General features: G+C 45.2%; 1 protein-coding gene across 2 annotated transcripts in view; it reads right to left on the bottom strand.

The window, feature by feature from the left end:
- The window catches only part of MCU (mitochondrial calcium uniporter), an 87,944-nt gene that overhangs the window by 74,212 nt on the left and 696 nt on the right, over positions 1-13,036 (bottom strand). The window lies entirely within an intron of this gene.

The raw sequence follows: 13,036 nt of genomic DNA, 5'->3' as shown, positions 1-13,036 counted from the left end.
TTCAATATCGCTGCACTTGAACTTCATTAACTGATTTGGAAAAGATGAAGTTATTATATTTACAACGTCCTTTCAACAAGTGTAATGCTTTTCAGTTCTGCACTGAATTACATAGATCTTTTTCACTGTGAGAGCTGAAAGGATTTCACATTCAGGTAATATACAATATATCAAAATTTATCCCCCAAGAAGTCGCACAGATTTCCAGTGCTCATCTCATGTTTATGTACCAGCTTTTCATGCATCTCAAACCGCGATGGCAGAAGTTGAGGGACTCAGCAAAATACCACTGCAGTAGGAGAAAAGATACAGAAACCACAACGTCTTTTATTTTGACTCCTTATATTTCCTCAGTAGACAGACAAGCTAGAGATAGATCTGTTTCTCTGTACAACCTTCAAGCTGGAAAGCTTGCGAAGACTGCTAACGAGGATGGGAAAAAGACTTGTAACTCAGCAATTACCATGATTGACAATTAATATTAAGGTGCAAGCTTCATCCCAGCATGGAGATAAAGCCAGAGCTGGAGAGCTGAACCCGCAGACACAACTCATAAAACATGAATTCTAATTGCTTTAGATTAAATAAGTTGTAGGCGTATTATTTCCAGCGCTGGCAAACCATGCTGATCACTAGCAGGTAAGTATAACTGTCCTCAAATGAAGTGTTGCAGAGAGGGCTATTTCTGAGGCAAATCGGGGACAAATCAAGTCACGTAGAAGCCTCTTAAGCTACCTCATATTTACAAATGGAGAAAAAGGGAAACAGGTGGAGAACTCAATTAGCCAAACCTAAAAACCAAGGTTCACCCCCTACCAGTAGTATGTAAACTGACCATATCCTGAACTTAGAAAGTATGACAATAAAATATTTATTTAAAAAATAAAAGGTTTTTTTTGTTGTTGTTGTTTGTTTTCTTTAGAAAAGCCGGAAGGAGGCAGAGTAACAGAGTTGGAGTGATTAAAAAAATTTACCAACCAACCATCAGAGGGGTTTCGCGTGTGTGGGTTCAGCAGGAAGGAGGTTTGGCTTTGCTTTACCTTTTAGCCAAGGTGATTCAGCGTGGATAGACCTGAGTAACAATACACATCCCCCGTGAGAGGTGGGTTTCTAGCTTACTCTGACACCCGTAAATAGGGTCTCCATGGACTCAGGCGGTCTCGCAGGACCACGATCACCATTTGGCTCTCTTCATGCGCCTGCACACCATGTATTTCCACATCCCAGAGGTGATGAGGAGACTCATAAGCGTTCACGAGTCAGAATCCTGCTTGGAGCATCAGCAGCTCCAACTCGTGGCTCCAAAAAAACCCACCACATCCTGACGGAAGCAGGCAGAGCTCCGTGCTGCCATCAAATTCCTATACTAACCATTGGGATACACGGCCAACATCATGATACTCCTCTTGTTTGCTTGTCACGTGGCAATGCAGGCTCCATCTAGTGTAGAAATCCACACAAATTATGTAAACACTACTTTGAAAAGTCCTGTGGTACTTCGACGTCAACGTCGTAATTCCATGAGCAAACAGTGCTTTATGGTGCACTCTATTATATAAAATGTCAGGCTAATCATAGCAGATCGGCTTTATGAGCATTGCCAGATCTTCTAAATGCAAGTAAAAACATGGATGGAAGTGTTTAGACTGAGTCAATTACACCCCTACCTCTCCTCAAAGAACAAGCTAAGAAATTAATTACATCTGACTGACTGCAATAGCAAACAATTCCTCAGAAGAAGAAAAAAAAAGCTTGTTTTAAATCCTGAAAGCAACACTGCTCTATGCATACGTGCTCTCATCCATTCCTCTCCTCTTCCCGAATACTTGAGAATTCAGGGGACACTCGGTTCCTAACTTTGAGGAGTAAGACTGTATCAAACTGGAAGCCTATTACTTTTCAGCCCAAAACAGAAGAAACAAGCCTGAATCTCACATCCAAGCCACCACGAGCAGTTTTGGTTTCCCTGCTTGCCCAAGAAATAGGTCATGAAAAAGCAGCTCTGCCAAACTTGCTGCCCTAGATCCAAAGCCCTGGGAGCTCCCATCAAACTGGAGCTGTGTTACTGGCATGCTTGGGACAGCAGTGAGAAGGGTGTCCAGAGAGGGAAGAAAACAGAAGTGCCATGCTGTAATTACAAGGGGACATTCAGCCTGAGAAAAGGAGCTGAAAAACTGAATGGCATACAGGAACAGTCAACAGGAACAACCCACCTTCGGGGAAACACACAAAAAACAACATCTGTTCGAAATGCTATTTACAAACCAATTCATCTCAAGGGCCTGCGTGGCATCAATGCTTTCCTCCAAGTCCTTTCTTACAGCATCCTTGCCAACTCAAAAGACCGTATCTGCATGGTCTCATATCCTGCCCTACTCAATCTAGCTAAATAATGAAGAGGAGTACTTTGTGAAACTGTTTGTTTAAAATTACTCTCTTGAGCATTAAATGCCAAAAGGAAATATGGAAATGGTCACTCCTACACACAAGAATGACTAGCTGATTCAAAATTGCAATTTATTTTTTAATGAGTACGTGTGCAAATCTGACTCATGTTCTTCATCTTTGAAGTAAATTATTCTTAAGATTAATTTTGTTTTGGACACCGTGGTTCTATTCAACTTTGTGGTCAGAGAAATCCGTGGCTTTCTGGCTTGAAACCAAAGCTCTGTTTTGGACCATCAGCTTCTTGTTACTTAGCAATCAGACTTGCATCACCCCACCCAGCAACTAGGAATGGACATTTCAACACGTGTACTGGTTACTCCCTTTGCCACCACTTTTCCAGGTGTCAAGAACCAACCAACCAACCAACCCACCCTCAGAAAAACACCACCAGGCCTACCATGAGACTGAAAGAGAAATTCTGAAACATTTCCAGTCAGACTCTCCACTCATATCTCAAGCTAGTAAATTCTGTGAATACTACAGCATTGCAACATGTTTTTGAAGAGCGAGAAAAGTTCTAGCAACAGCCCTTTGAAATGATGGGAAAAAACCCTCTATTAATGAAAAAGTTTTTCAGGAAAATTTGCTGCCTCAAAGGAGCAAAGTCACCTCCAATTAACCAACCTGCAGCCAGAATGGAGCCCAGATAGTCTCCTAACACTTCTACTGCCTCCGCTTGCCTGGAAAGAGTCTTGTGCAACACGGTCTCCACTTCCTCAAACCTCCTGCATGATGTGTGGCACTGACCATAGCTGGAACAAAAGCCAGAGAGCAGTCCTGCCTGAGTTTGCCAGGCAGTTCATAAAATACGAGAGTGGCTTATCTGGAACTTGCAACAGGAAGGGAAAATTCTTTAATATATTCCTTCAGTTCAGCAGGGAGTATTTGGAGCTTGTTTAATTGCTAGCAATATACTCCTACTCCGCTCATAATACAACTCTTCTTCCATACGATAGAGACTAGAGGGGCTTCTCTTGAATCCCTTACACCCCAGCAAAGAATCCTTCTCTCTCCTTACAGACAGTATCCCTAAATTCCGAGGAAACTGTACCGTGCTGTACCCATGTAATTATCAAATCCACTAAATATTTAGACAATGGAATTTCTGTTATCGCTGCCTTAGAAACAAGTCCCTTGATAACAGGAACAGCCTTTGCAGCAAGCAGTCATCTCCCCGGGGAGCGCTTTATGCAGCAGATGCGGTAATGCATCGCAAACACGCCACACTTTATCATCCAACAAAACGTTCAACTCCCCTTTTCCCCTCTGCAGAAAGCCAAGAGGATTTCCCAAATCACATGATAAATCAGAGCATTTTCATTCCTAAAAAGGAATCATTTGGGTTTGGTTTTATTTTTCCTCTCCCCCCTTGGGAAATCTCTGCACTTCTTCAGTTCACTGTTTTGTCAGGGAGAAATCACTTTCTCTGCCAACATCCCCACAGCGCAAGAACCTCAGCGATGCTTCAGACAGGTTCCCAATTCATTTAAATCCCTCTCATATTGGACTGCATCGGAGTTTTGTCTAGAACCAGAAGACATGAACAGAACATGATATGTCAGGTTGTTCTCAGTGGTAAGGTTGTGTACTTAAGGAGCAGTCATACAGGAACAGGTCCATACAAAAAAAACACCCCAGCACCCAGACCCCAGCAATTTCTCAGGTTCTGTGTTAGGAAACAACTCCTGTGTCACTCTTGGGCTATCCTAGACAGCCCATTAAACAAAAACAAACCTTAATTTCTCACAGTATTATATAAATTCTCATTTTTGGAGTTACTTTACTAAGCAGGAAACTCACTGTCAGTTAAGTCCAAACATCTAAGACAAATGACAGGGGTAAATATCATGGATGTATTTTTTTTAAGAAAATGGTTTGAGTGGAAAGAATAACTATTTCCTTTCACAACAGCCTGTCACAACTCATTTCTTTAATTGAGACATATGTTAGGGTCCACTATTCTGATTAAATTTCACAACCTGCCCCTCTGGCTGCTGACCATCTACTTACTACACAGTCTATAGAATTGGGCTGCAAATCAAAAAGAACGCAGCACCATTGAAAATCATTTGTGGTAAAAGAAAATGAGGACTTAAGACAATTACCACCAGGCCTTAACAAGGGGGTCTATGGTACAGAAGTCAAGTGACAGGTAGGCACGCAGATGAAGGAAGCCACATAGGGAAGAGAGGCTGACAAGGAATGAACAGCCATGGTTCAGCAGATACTGCTAATTCACGTTTCAGCTGACAAGGGAGACCATATGTCAAGGGAGTCCCTCCTGCTCATCAGCAGCTTTACCTTTTACAAGTCATTGACAAAGCCGCGAATTTACAAGGACCGTGTGTCATGTTCTATCTGAACAGTTCTTCAAGTAGCTCTTCCAGCCATTTCCAAAAAACGCAAGTCTCAAATGCAGGAACAAGCCATCGCCATTACTACGTTCAGGAACATCTTTTTCCTTAGCAGCTCCAAGGTCCAGTAATAATTCAGACAAGCTCAGCCAAATGAGCTTGCTGTGTGGCTTAAAGGAAGCGTGACACTCTCCATAACAAAACAAGGAAGGCTTTGCCTTGGTCAGGAATTTTCAAGGTAAGATGGTGATGTGGAAGGGAGAAAGCGTGGAGCACGTTTAGATTCTTTTCCAGCAGCTGACCTAGAAAATTGGAATAAGAGTTGGAAACTCCCCTCGCAACCTACAAGGGAAGGACGCTCTTTGCTGGCCACCAACTTCACAGTCACTTAATTCATGAGCTGCTGGGTGAGCTTCCTCACATGAATGTGCGCACATGTTGATCCAAGAAATCCAATTATTTTCTGTTTCTCCTTCCAACTAAGTCAAGTTTAACCAAGGTACATCAACTAAGTCAAGTTAAATCCACCAGCAAAGGGTGGCCTCACCTAACCCCACACTCAAGACACTCGGCAGTGAGGAGCTCTGTGCAGTACTCATCCAAAAGAGCACTCAGGTGTCCCCAGCTCACGCACAGAGACAGGGGAACCAATCCTGCTCTGAGGTATGCTGCAGAGACAAGGCTTACTACTTTTACCTGGCAACCATTCTCCTTCACCTCTTCTCTACCATATCACAGCACTTTGAGTCTACATAAGCTTTGGATAATGGAATGAGCAGTAAGTTACGTACTCATCTTGAGACCCGCATGACATAAATGAGCTAAATTGTTACCACTGCATTATTCCCAAATCCTCTCCAAATAGCAATACATTCCACAGAGGTTTTCCTAAACCCTATAAAACTTCTCAGGCTGTGACCTCAGGGTGAATTATTTTATTCCCAGCAGCTGTAGGACAGAACACAAGATGGACAATCACCCTGAGAGTTATTCTGTGGGGGTTGCACCCTGGTAGATCTTTCCTGAGTTACGTGTCCAAGGGAGATTTGACTTTTAATTATTGCAGCAAGCAGTTTCCAAGATGTAATGGTTCCCTTGTCACACAGCAGTACCTTCCTCCTGGGAAAGCCAACAAAAGCGAATCGCTGATATCAGCTTGTTCACCACGTTGGGGTTTTTTCCTCCCTCTCCTGCTTATGAAAGTTGTTCTACATTTCCAAATTCCTCAAGAACTGCAAGAATGCAGGAAAAGATAGCAGACATGCTTTGTATTTTACATGAGACCTAAGCAATACCCCATAGGTATTGCCCTACTGGAAAATCATTGGGTGCCACATTCAAGTGCTGCATATTTTCATCTTCATTAAAATGACATCTCATTTTGATGACCAATTGAGACTTTAATAACAGGAAGAAAACCCTTTGCCAAATCTTTAATAGAAAAGAGACAAGTGATTTTCTTTTCACCATTAGATACTCAAGGACAAAGCAGTCCTTAGAGCCCCAATGCTCTAACTCACCCTCAGAAAGCAAACAAGATACCATGAAAACCACATCAGCAAGATCACAGGTGGTCTCTCACCAGAGAGCACTTCAGAGATGGGAAATATTCCTCCGTGGTGGGCAGAAAGCGCACAGTTTCATCTAGCAAAATTTGCCAAGGCCAGTTCCTCATCCCACACAGGGCTGCCAGGGGCCACGGGAGCAGAAAGCAGCTGTTGAGATGTCAAGGAAGAGCGACCGCCAGCTGATGCTGCAATGAATACATACGGAAATTAAACAAGCAAACAAAAATAAACCCACCCAAAAATCTAAAACCCTTTCTGTATTTCCATGGATCTCTACAAACAGCAGAATAATTTGCAGATTGGTGTCATCTCGATGCTGTTTCATAGAACGGCAAACAAGTGACTCACAGCACAAATCTGAAACCAAGCCATAAAAACTGTGTTTTACCCTCAAGGCTGGGTGGGACTGAATTGCACAGAAAGTTTTGGTTTTAAGATTAGTCTAAAAACAGTACTAGAAAAATGAATGAGAAAATATTGTAATTTTTTTCTTTTTTTAGACTTGACTCTGGTAAGGAGAGCTAGACCCATCCTGTCTGAGGGCAGCTGAGAAACACTCCTTATAGCAGAGAACTGCCCTAAAATTCTTGCACGAATGACTGGATCGGATTTATTATGACTGCAATGTCTTTTCCCATCACAGTCTCTACGTATGAAGTCTCGGTGATTCCTGCAGGCTGAGCTACAGATTTGAAGAGCAAAAAGGAGCATGAAATAATTGTCAAGACCCCTCAATATTTACTCCTTTCTGCACAGCACTCATCCTTCGCATAAAGAGAGCCCTGGAAGGGTGTTTTCCGAACACTGCCAAGTAAAGCTTTTTTCCTATTCACTGAACAAACAGGCACATCAAAAGCTACCCAAAGCCTCTTCTGTTTTTTCCAATCCAGGCTCCCTACAAAACCTGTTTTGCTCTCTGAGAACGAAAGTAATCGACAGGAGGTTTCCGCCACTTTCAGACACCAAGAAACACTTGCTGGTCATCGCCCTCTTCAGCTTTTGTTTGTGCAGATAAAATCCCATCACAATCAAACAAAATTTTTTAAAAAAGCTAAAAAGCTCAGAATTTTACACTTAGCACTGGTTTGCCATGGCTCTGTAATTAGCTATGGGGACATTCCTTCTGCTCATTTAAAGTAAAAAAAGGGGAAAAGTTTTCTTTCTTTCTGAACCTTTCAAAATTGCATTGAGCTGTAGCCTTCCCTGCAGCAGTAAATCCAGCACGAGGTGGCAGATCTTGCTTCATCTCGCATGGTAATTAATTTAGGCAGCACCAGAGTGGGGAAGCAGCAATGACAGCTGCAAGAAATCATTATGTTTTCACCATTTTCATTTTAGGTGAGGTGTGAGAGGTGTCAATGGGACTGCAAGCGTGTGCACATGGGAAGAAGGAGGTGGAATAAGGGAGTTTTGGTGGATGGACACATCTTTATGGTCAAATTGACTCCTCCTGAGGCTCCCTCAACTTTATAAATTGTCTGCTTTTATATTTACTTATACTGCAGTTGAAGCCACATCCCATCTTGACTTCCCACATGACACCAGATGAATCTCTCTGGTCTGCATCATGCCTATCGCTGCTCCTATAGATATCCCAGCATGAGCAGTGTTGGAGGTCTCAGTATGCAACAAGCACAGCCAAAGATCCCATAAGAATAATTGCTTTTTGCCCCTTCAAGCCCCTGGACAGCCACCAGCGCTTGGGCTTTTTAATCATTCATTTGAAAATTACAATCAGTGGTGGGCAAGGTCAGGAAAACAGAAGTTTAATTCATTAAAGCAGTCCTCCAGTTTCCCTCCTCAGCAAAAATACAGACACCACACCAAAATGCTGTTCCAAAGTCTCACCATCCTCCACTGCTACCTGAGGTCTGGGAGCCCTGAGCTTGACTCATTAAATACATTTGTTTCAAGAGATGGGCACCAGTAGGGCAATAAACTGTTGCTTGGGACAGCAAGGGCTGGAGGCGGTTATGGGGACCCACCAGGGAAATTACCACCACACTACCAGGAGCAGCATCTTCAGAAGCCGACGCTGCAACAGTTTCAGCCGCAGCACAGAGAAATAAAACAAAATATCACCAAATACACATTGTATCTATGCCAATTAAAGGACAGCTTCAGCATGATGGTCACTGCATCTTCCCCCCAAGGCTCCTCACACCCCAGAACACCTTCCCCTGGCACAGAGTCCTCTTGTCTTTGCAGGGGATACCCTCTACCACATCCTTAATACAGGGCTACCTGCACCAAAATCACACCCCACTTGGCGGGCTGATAAGGACAACCCTGCTCCTCACCTGGAGCACAGATAAAAACCTGCAAGCCTACTTGAAATCTGACTGCAGCTAAGCTAGGTTCAGTTTTTCTTCCTTAATCACTGGGATCTGGAATCCCTGACCTACCCAGGATTGCCAGCATTAACTACCACTGGAACACCCATAGAGCCAAGCCCTGTATTCTCCACAGATACTTTTCTCCAGACCCAAACCAGCTCATTACATACCAGCCGAGCACAACCGCTGGCTACACGCACTAAGAAACACAACGAATAGAGACTCTAATCTCTGCAGGCAGGAACCCACAAAGATTAGGCATTTAACATGCAAGCCCAGAGCATTTTATTTAAGCCTGTTGTCTACCACAGCTTATTTGAAAACCACGGGTCTGCTTGCTGACTCGTTTCCACAAAGGACTGCTTCCCAGATGCACCACATCTCCGCGGCACAGAGGTCTGGCCTCCAACGGCTTACCCCCCACACCCACAGTGCCTGGAATGAGTAGGAGTCAAAGAAGGGGCTTCCCTTGCTTCACAAGGAAGTTTCCTCTGAGGGACATGCACTTGAATCCTGTCTTCATGTTCCTCTGAGGGCAAGCTGTCTTAACAGGAAAACAGCAGCAATTTCTGTATTAAGCACCAGAAAATTACTGCAGGACAAAGGCCTTAATTTATAGGTAGTACCATGATTTATGGCTGCTACGCTCCCTGCCAGTTAATAACCTGGCAGACACCACTAGACCAAGAAGTGCCACCTAATCCACCCACCAAGAGCTCCATCCCCACCCCACTCCCGATGCTTCATAGGTCAGTGATGGGGTTCTGCATTTGCACCCTCACAGCACACCGATCCCGACTGACCAGCACCAGCCAGGATTTGCCATCCTTTGGCCGCTGCTTACACAGAAGCTATATATATATATTTACATATACACACACATACACATATATACAAAAAAGAAGCCAGACACAATACTTCCACTCCACCTCAGTTTGCATGCTGACACTGACTGTTGCCATTTCTGGTCTTCCCACCAGCAGAAGTCACCTCGGCCTGACTGACCAAATTGCCCTCCTCAGCTTCCACTTTCCCACACAACCTCCCAGCAATGCATTACATCCCCAGTTGCCTCCCAAAGGGGGAAGTGCATTTAACTGAATTTAAAACAGGCACCAATGCTATTTTTTTGCTCTATGAACTGTTCAGACGGCATCATGTCCAAAGCTGTAGCCATCCACACATTCCCCCCAACGTTACATCCCCTCCAGCCTACTCCTGCAGCTTCTCCACTGCAAAGGTGCTCGCTGACCCTCTCATCTGCCAGGCTTCTCCCACTCATATAACATTAAAGTGAAACCAGGCAAGTGGAAAGAGATGCACGCCCAGTTCCTGCTCCAAGACTGCTTATTCAGCTCGGCCACATTCTTCCAACACTATGGATGCCACAGCCCCACTGCCCATGCAGATGTGTGGACCAGCTCTCTCCTTACCCTGCACAGCTGTTTCCTGCGAGGCACAACATCACCGCTCTCTGAGGGGAATCTCACAAGCATCAGTAAACACTTCCTGCTGCCTGCTTCTTCCTATTCCGAGATCAGTGAGTGAAGTTCTCGTTCAAACGTTGCGCACCCTCCCCCTCCTCTCTCAGCCTGCAATCCTAGGACAGAACATGAAGACCCACAGGGTTCTGCACAATGCCACTTCTATACACTGAGCCCACTGACCTTTCCCAGCTCCCCTGGCTTTCACAACTCTTACAGCAAGCTGTGAGCCTTTCATTCAAGCCCTACATCTCCCCATATCACCGTACTCCCAGCTGAACCTTCAGATACAAATTACTTATCCAAGAGTTCAGACCTCCTTGCCCTCTGCACTGCTTGATGTTATCACAACCTCCTTCTTTACCCATCTAGAGGGGTTGGGCAGTTGGTTTTAAAGTACTGGCCACTCACAGTAGTCTGATAACTGGCCCACGCTTTTCCACTGTATTTTATATCCCTCTTGAAAGAGCTCACCCTTAAGACATTTAGCATCTGCACCCTATTTCACAAAAGCACACTTAATTGTTTACCCCGGCTATCCTGAGAAGTAACGTTTATCGCACTAAAAACATATTGCACAGACATGCCCAGTATAATCACTCTATTCATTACTTCTACATTACACAAACTCTCGCTGCTTCCTCATACCATCCATTGACTCCAGAAGCTTAACACGGTCCAGTCCTATCACAGAGCAGGATCAATTGTGACTGATGTGAGTCTAACCTGTCCTAACCGCCTCTGATAATGAGAATTGAGCAGCTTTCCTGGGAAATAATTCAGCATTTCTCTGCTCTTGCTGGCAGTAAAAAGATTCCCAGCGCCTCACCAAATCCTCTCCTCGCAGTGCAAGCCCATTACTCCTTCTCCTACCCAATGCAGATTTTCTAGTTTTCTGCTTCCTCTTTGCAGCAGCCTCCTTTCCATTTTCTCTTTATCATGAAGAGCTCCGTTTGTGGTGATTTCTCCCTGGAGAGCATTTATTCTAGGATTTGGGAGCTCTTGGGTCTCTACTCTCTCCCAGTGGTCCGCATAGTTTCTCAAGTGCAGCAGAATGGAAAGGATAGCTCATCTCTTCTGCAAGGAGATAAATACGTACATTTCAGATGCTGTCAGAAGGAACAATTGGGATACCAGGCACCCAAGCTTTACTCCATCGCTAGCTTCACGGGGACCCTTCAACCATCCAGTGAACTGATGGGTGTACAGTCTCCCTATTGAAAAGGAGCCCCCCCCCAAATGAATCATTGCAAATGGCTAACAGCCAAACTACCAAAAACCAAACAGCATACCACAGAAGTGGTTTGGAATCATCAGCCTGGAAAACCCTCCTCCTTCCCTGCGCACCTGAAGGAGATGGCTTAGACAATACAATTTTAGCAGCCTGGAAAACCCTCCTCCTTCCCTGCGCACCTGAAGGAGATGGCTTAGACAATACAATTTTAGCAGCCCGGAAAACCCTCCTCCTTCCCTGAGCACCTGAAGGAGATGGCTTAGACAATACAATTTTAGGGTGCTCCTGAGCGACTGCACTTCATCCGTTTCCCAGACAAACAGAAGAGATCCAGGATATTTTTTTTAATCTCCCTGCTACACTCAGCCCGATGAGTGGAATCAAGCCTGGGTCTGAGTCTCCATTAAATTAATCGCAAAGGTGAACTTAAGTTTAGATAAAAAAATTTATTCTTTCCTGGGCCAGAGCCTGCTAAAAGCCAACAACTTCAATGACGTAATTACAAAAACTGAGAAGGCTGTCCCACCCCCCAGCCAGAACCCTGGGTACAGGTAGCCTCGCTTATCGGGTTGGTGTTTACAAAACCTGAAGTCAACACTGCAGAAGCCACACTTCGCACATGTGAATGACTGCACTGCAAACACAGGACCGATGCTGCTGAGACACCGCTCAATACCGACAGAACCTCCGGCATCCCATCGCCGCAAACAACAGCGACCGCACCAACACCATTAAGAGAAGCTGCCAGTGTGCTGAAGGTAGGAGGCACGAATGCTCTAGCCGCTCTTCAAACAGCGCCCTAGGGACACGGCGTTAGATCTGCTGTTCCACACCAGCTTGGAGCCCCTCTCCGGCACCTGATGAACACACAGTTTGGGTGGCTTTAGGTACTTCTGCCATCAGCTGCTTCAGCAAAACAACAAGTGAGCGACAGGTGCACACCTCTGACAGCAGCTCTTTTTATTCCCTTCTCATAGGCGGCAATAAAACAGATTGTGGCAAAAGCTAGAAGAATATCCCACGGTTACAGGCTGTTCCCTTAGTTTTAAAAGAAGAAAGGAAAAACAACAAACCCCAAAGCAAACTCCCAACTCTCCTGGTATTTTTAGCGAATCTCTCGAGCTCCAAGACGCAACTTGCCGCCTTTACAGCTATTTTCTGCCCTGAGACACATAGTAAGCAAGCGACGTGTGTGCTGCCAGGCTTCTCGTCCCTGGCAGAGCCACCAGCTGCTGCTTCTGCAGGGGAAAAGAACAAAACCCGGCGCTTTTTTTGGGGGGTGGCGGTGAGGAGAAAAGAATTTTTTGGGGTGGTCTATTGGGTTTTTTAAACACACACACGCCGCACCAAGCTGGACGCCAACGCCTCAGAGGGAACTATGGAATTAGGGGACAAGCCCCCAGCCCCTCTCCCCTGGCTGACCTTGAGGGGCAGCGGCATGAAACCCGAAAAGATAAACCACCACCACCACCCTGAGGGGAGCCTCCTCTCGCCCTCCCCGATCCGTGCCCCGCGGCACCTGGACGATGCTGTGTGTCTCCCCCCTGCCTTACCCCGCCCCGCCCCGTCGGTGTCCGTCCGTTCGCCCGTCAGTTCGCGCCCACCTCCCCCC

The sequence above is a fragment of the Gallinula chloropus genome (genome assembly GCF_964237585.1).
Source record: "Gallinula chloropus genome assembly, chromosome: 5".
NCBI classification, from domain to species: Eukaryota; Metazoa; Chordata; class Aves; order Gruiformes; family Rallidae; genus Gallinula; species Gallinula chloropus.
This window is presented reverse-complemented; position numbering and strand designations above follow the sequence as displayed.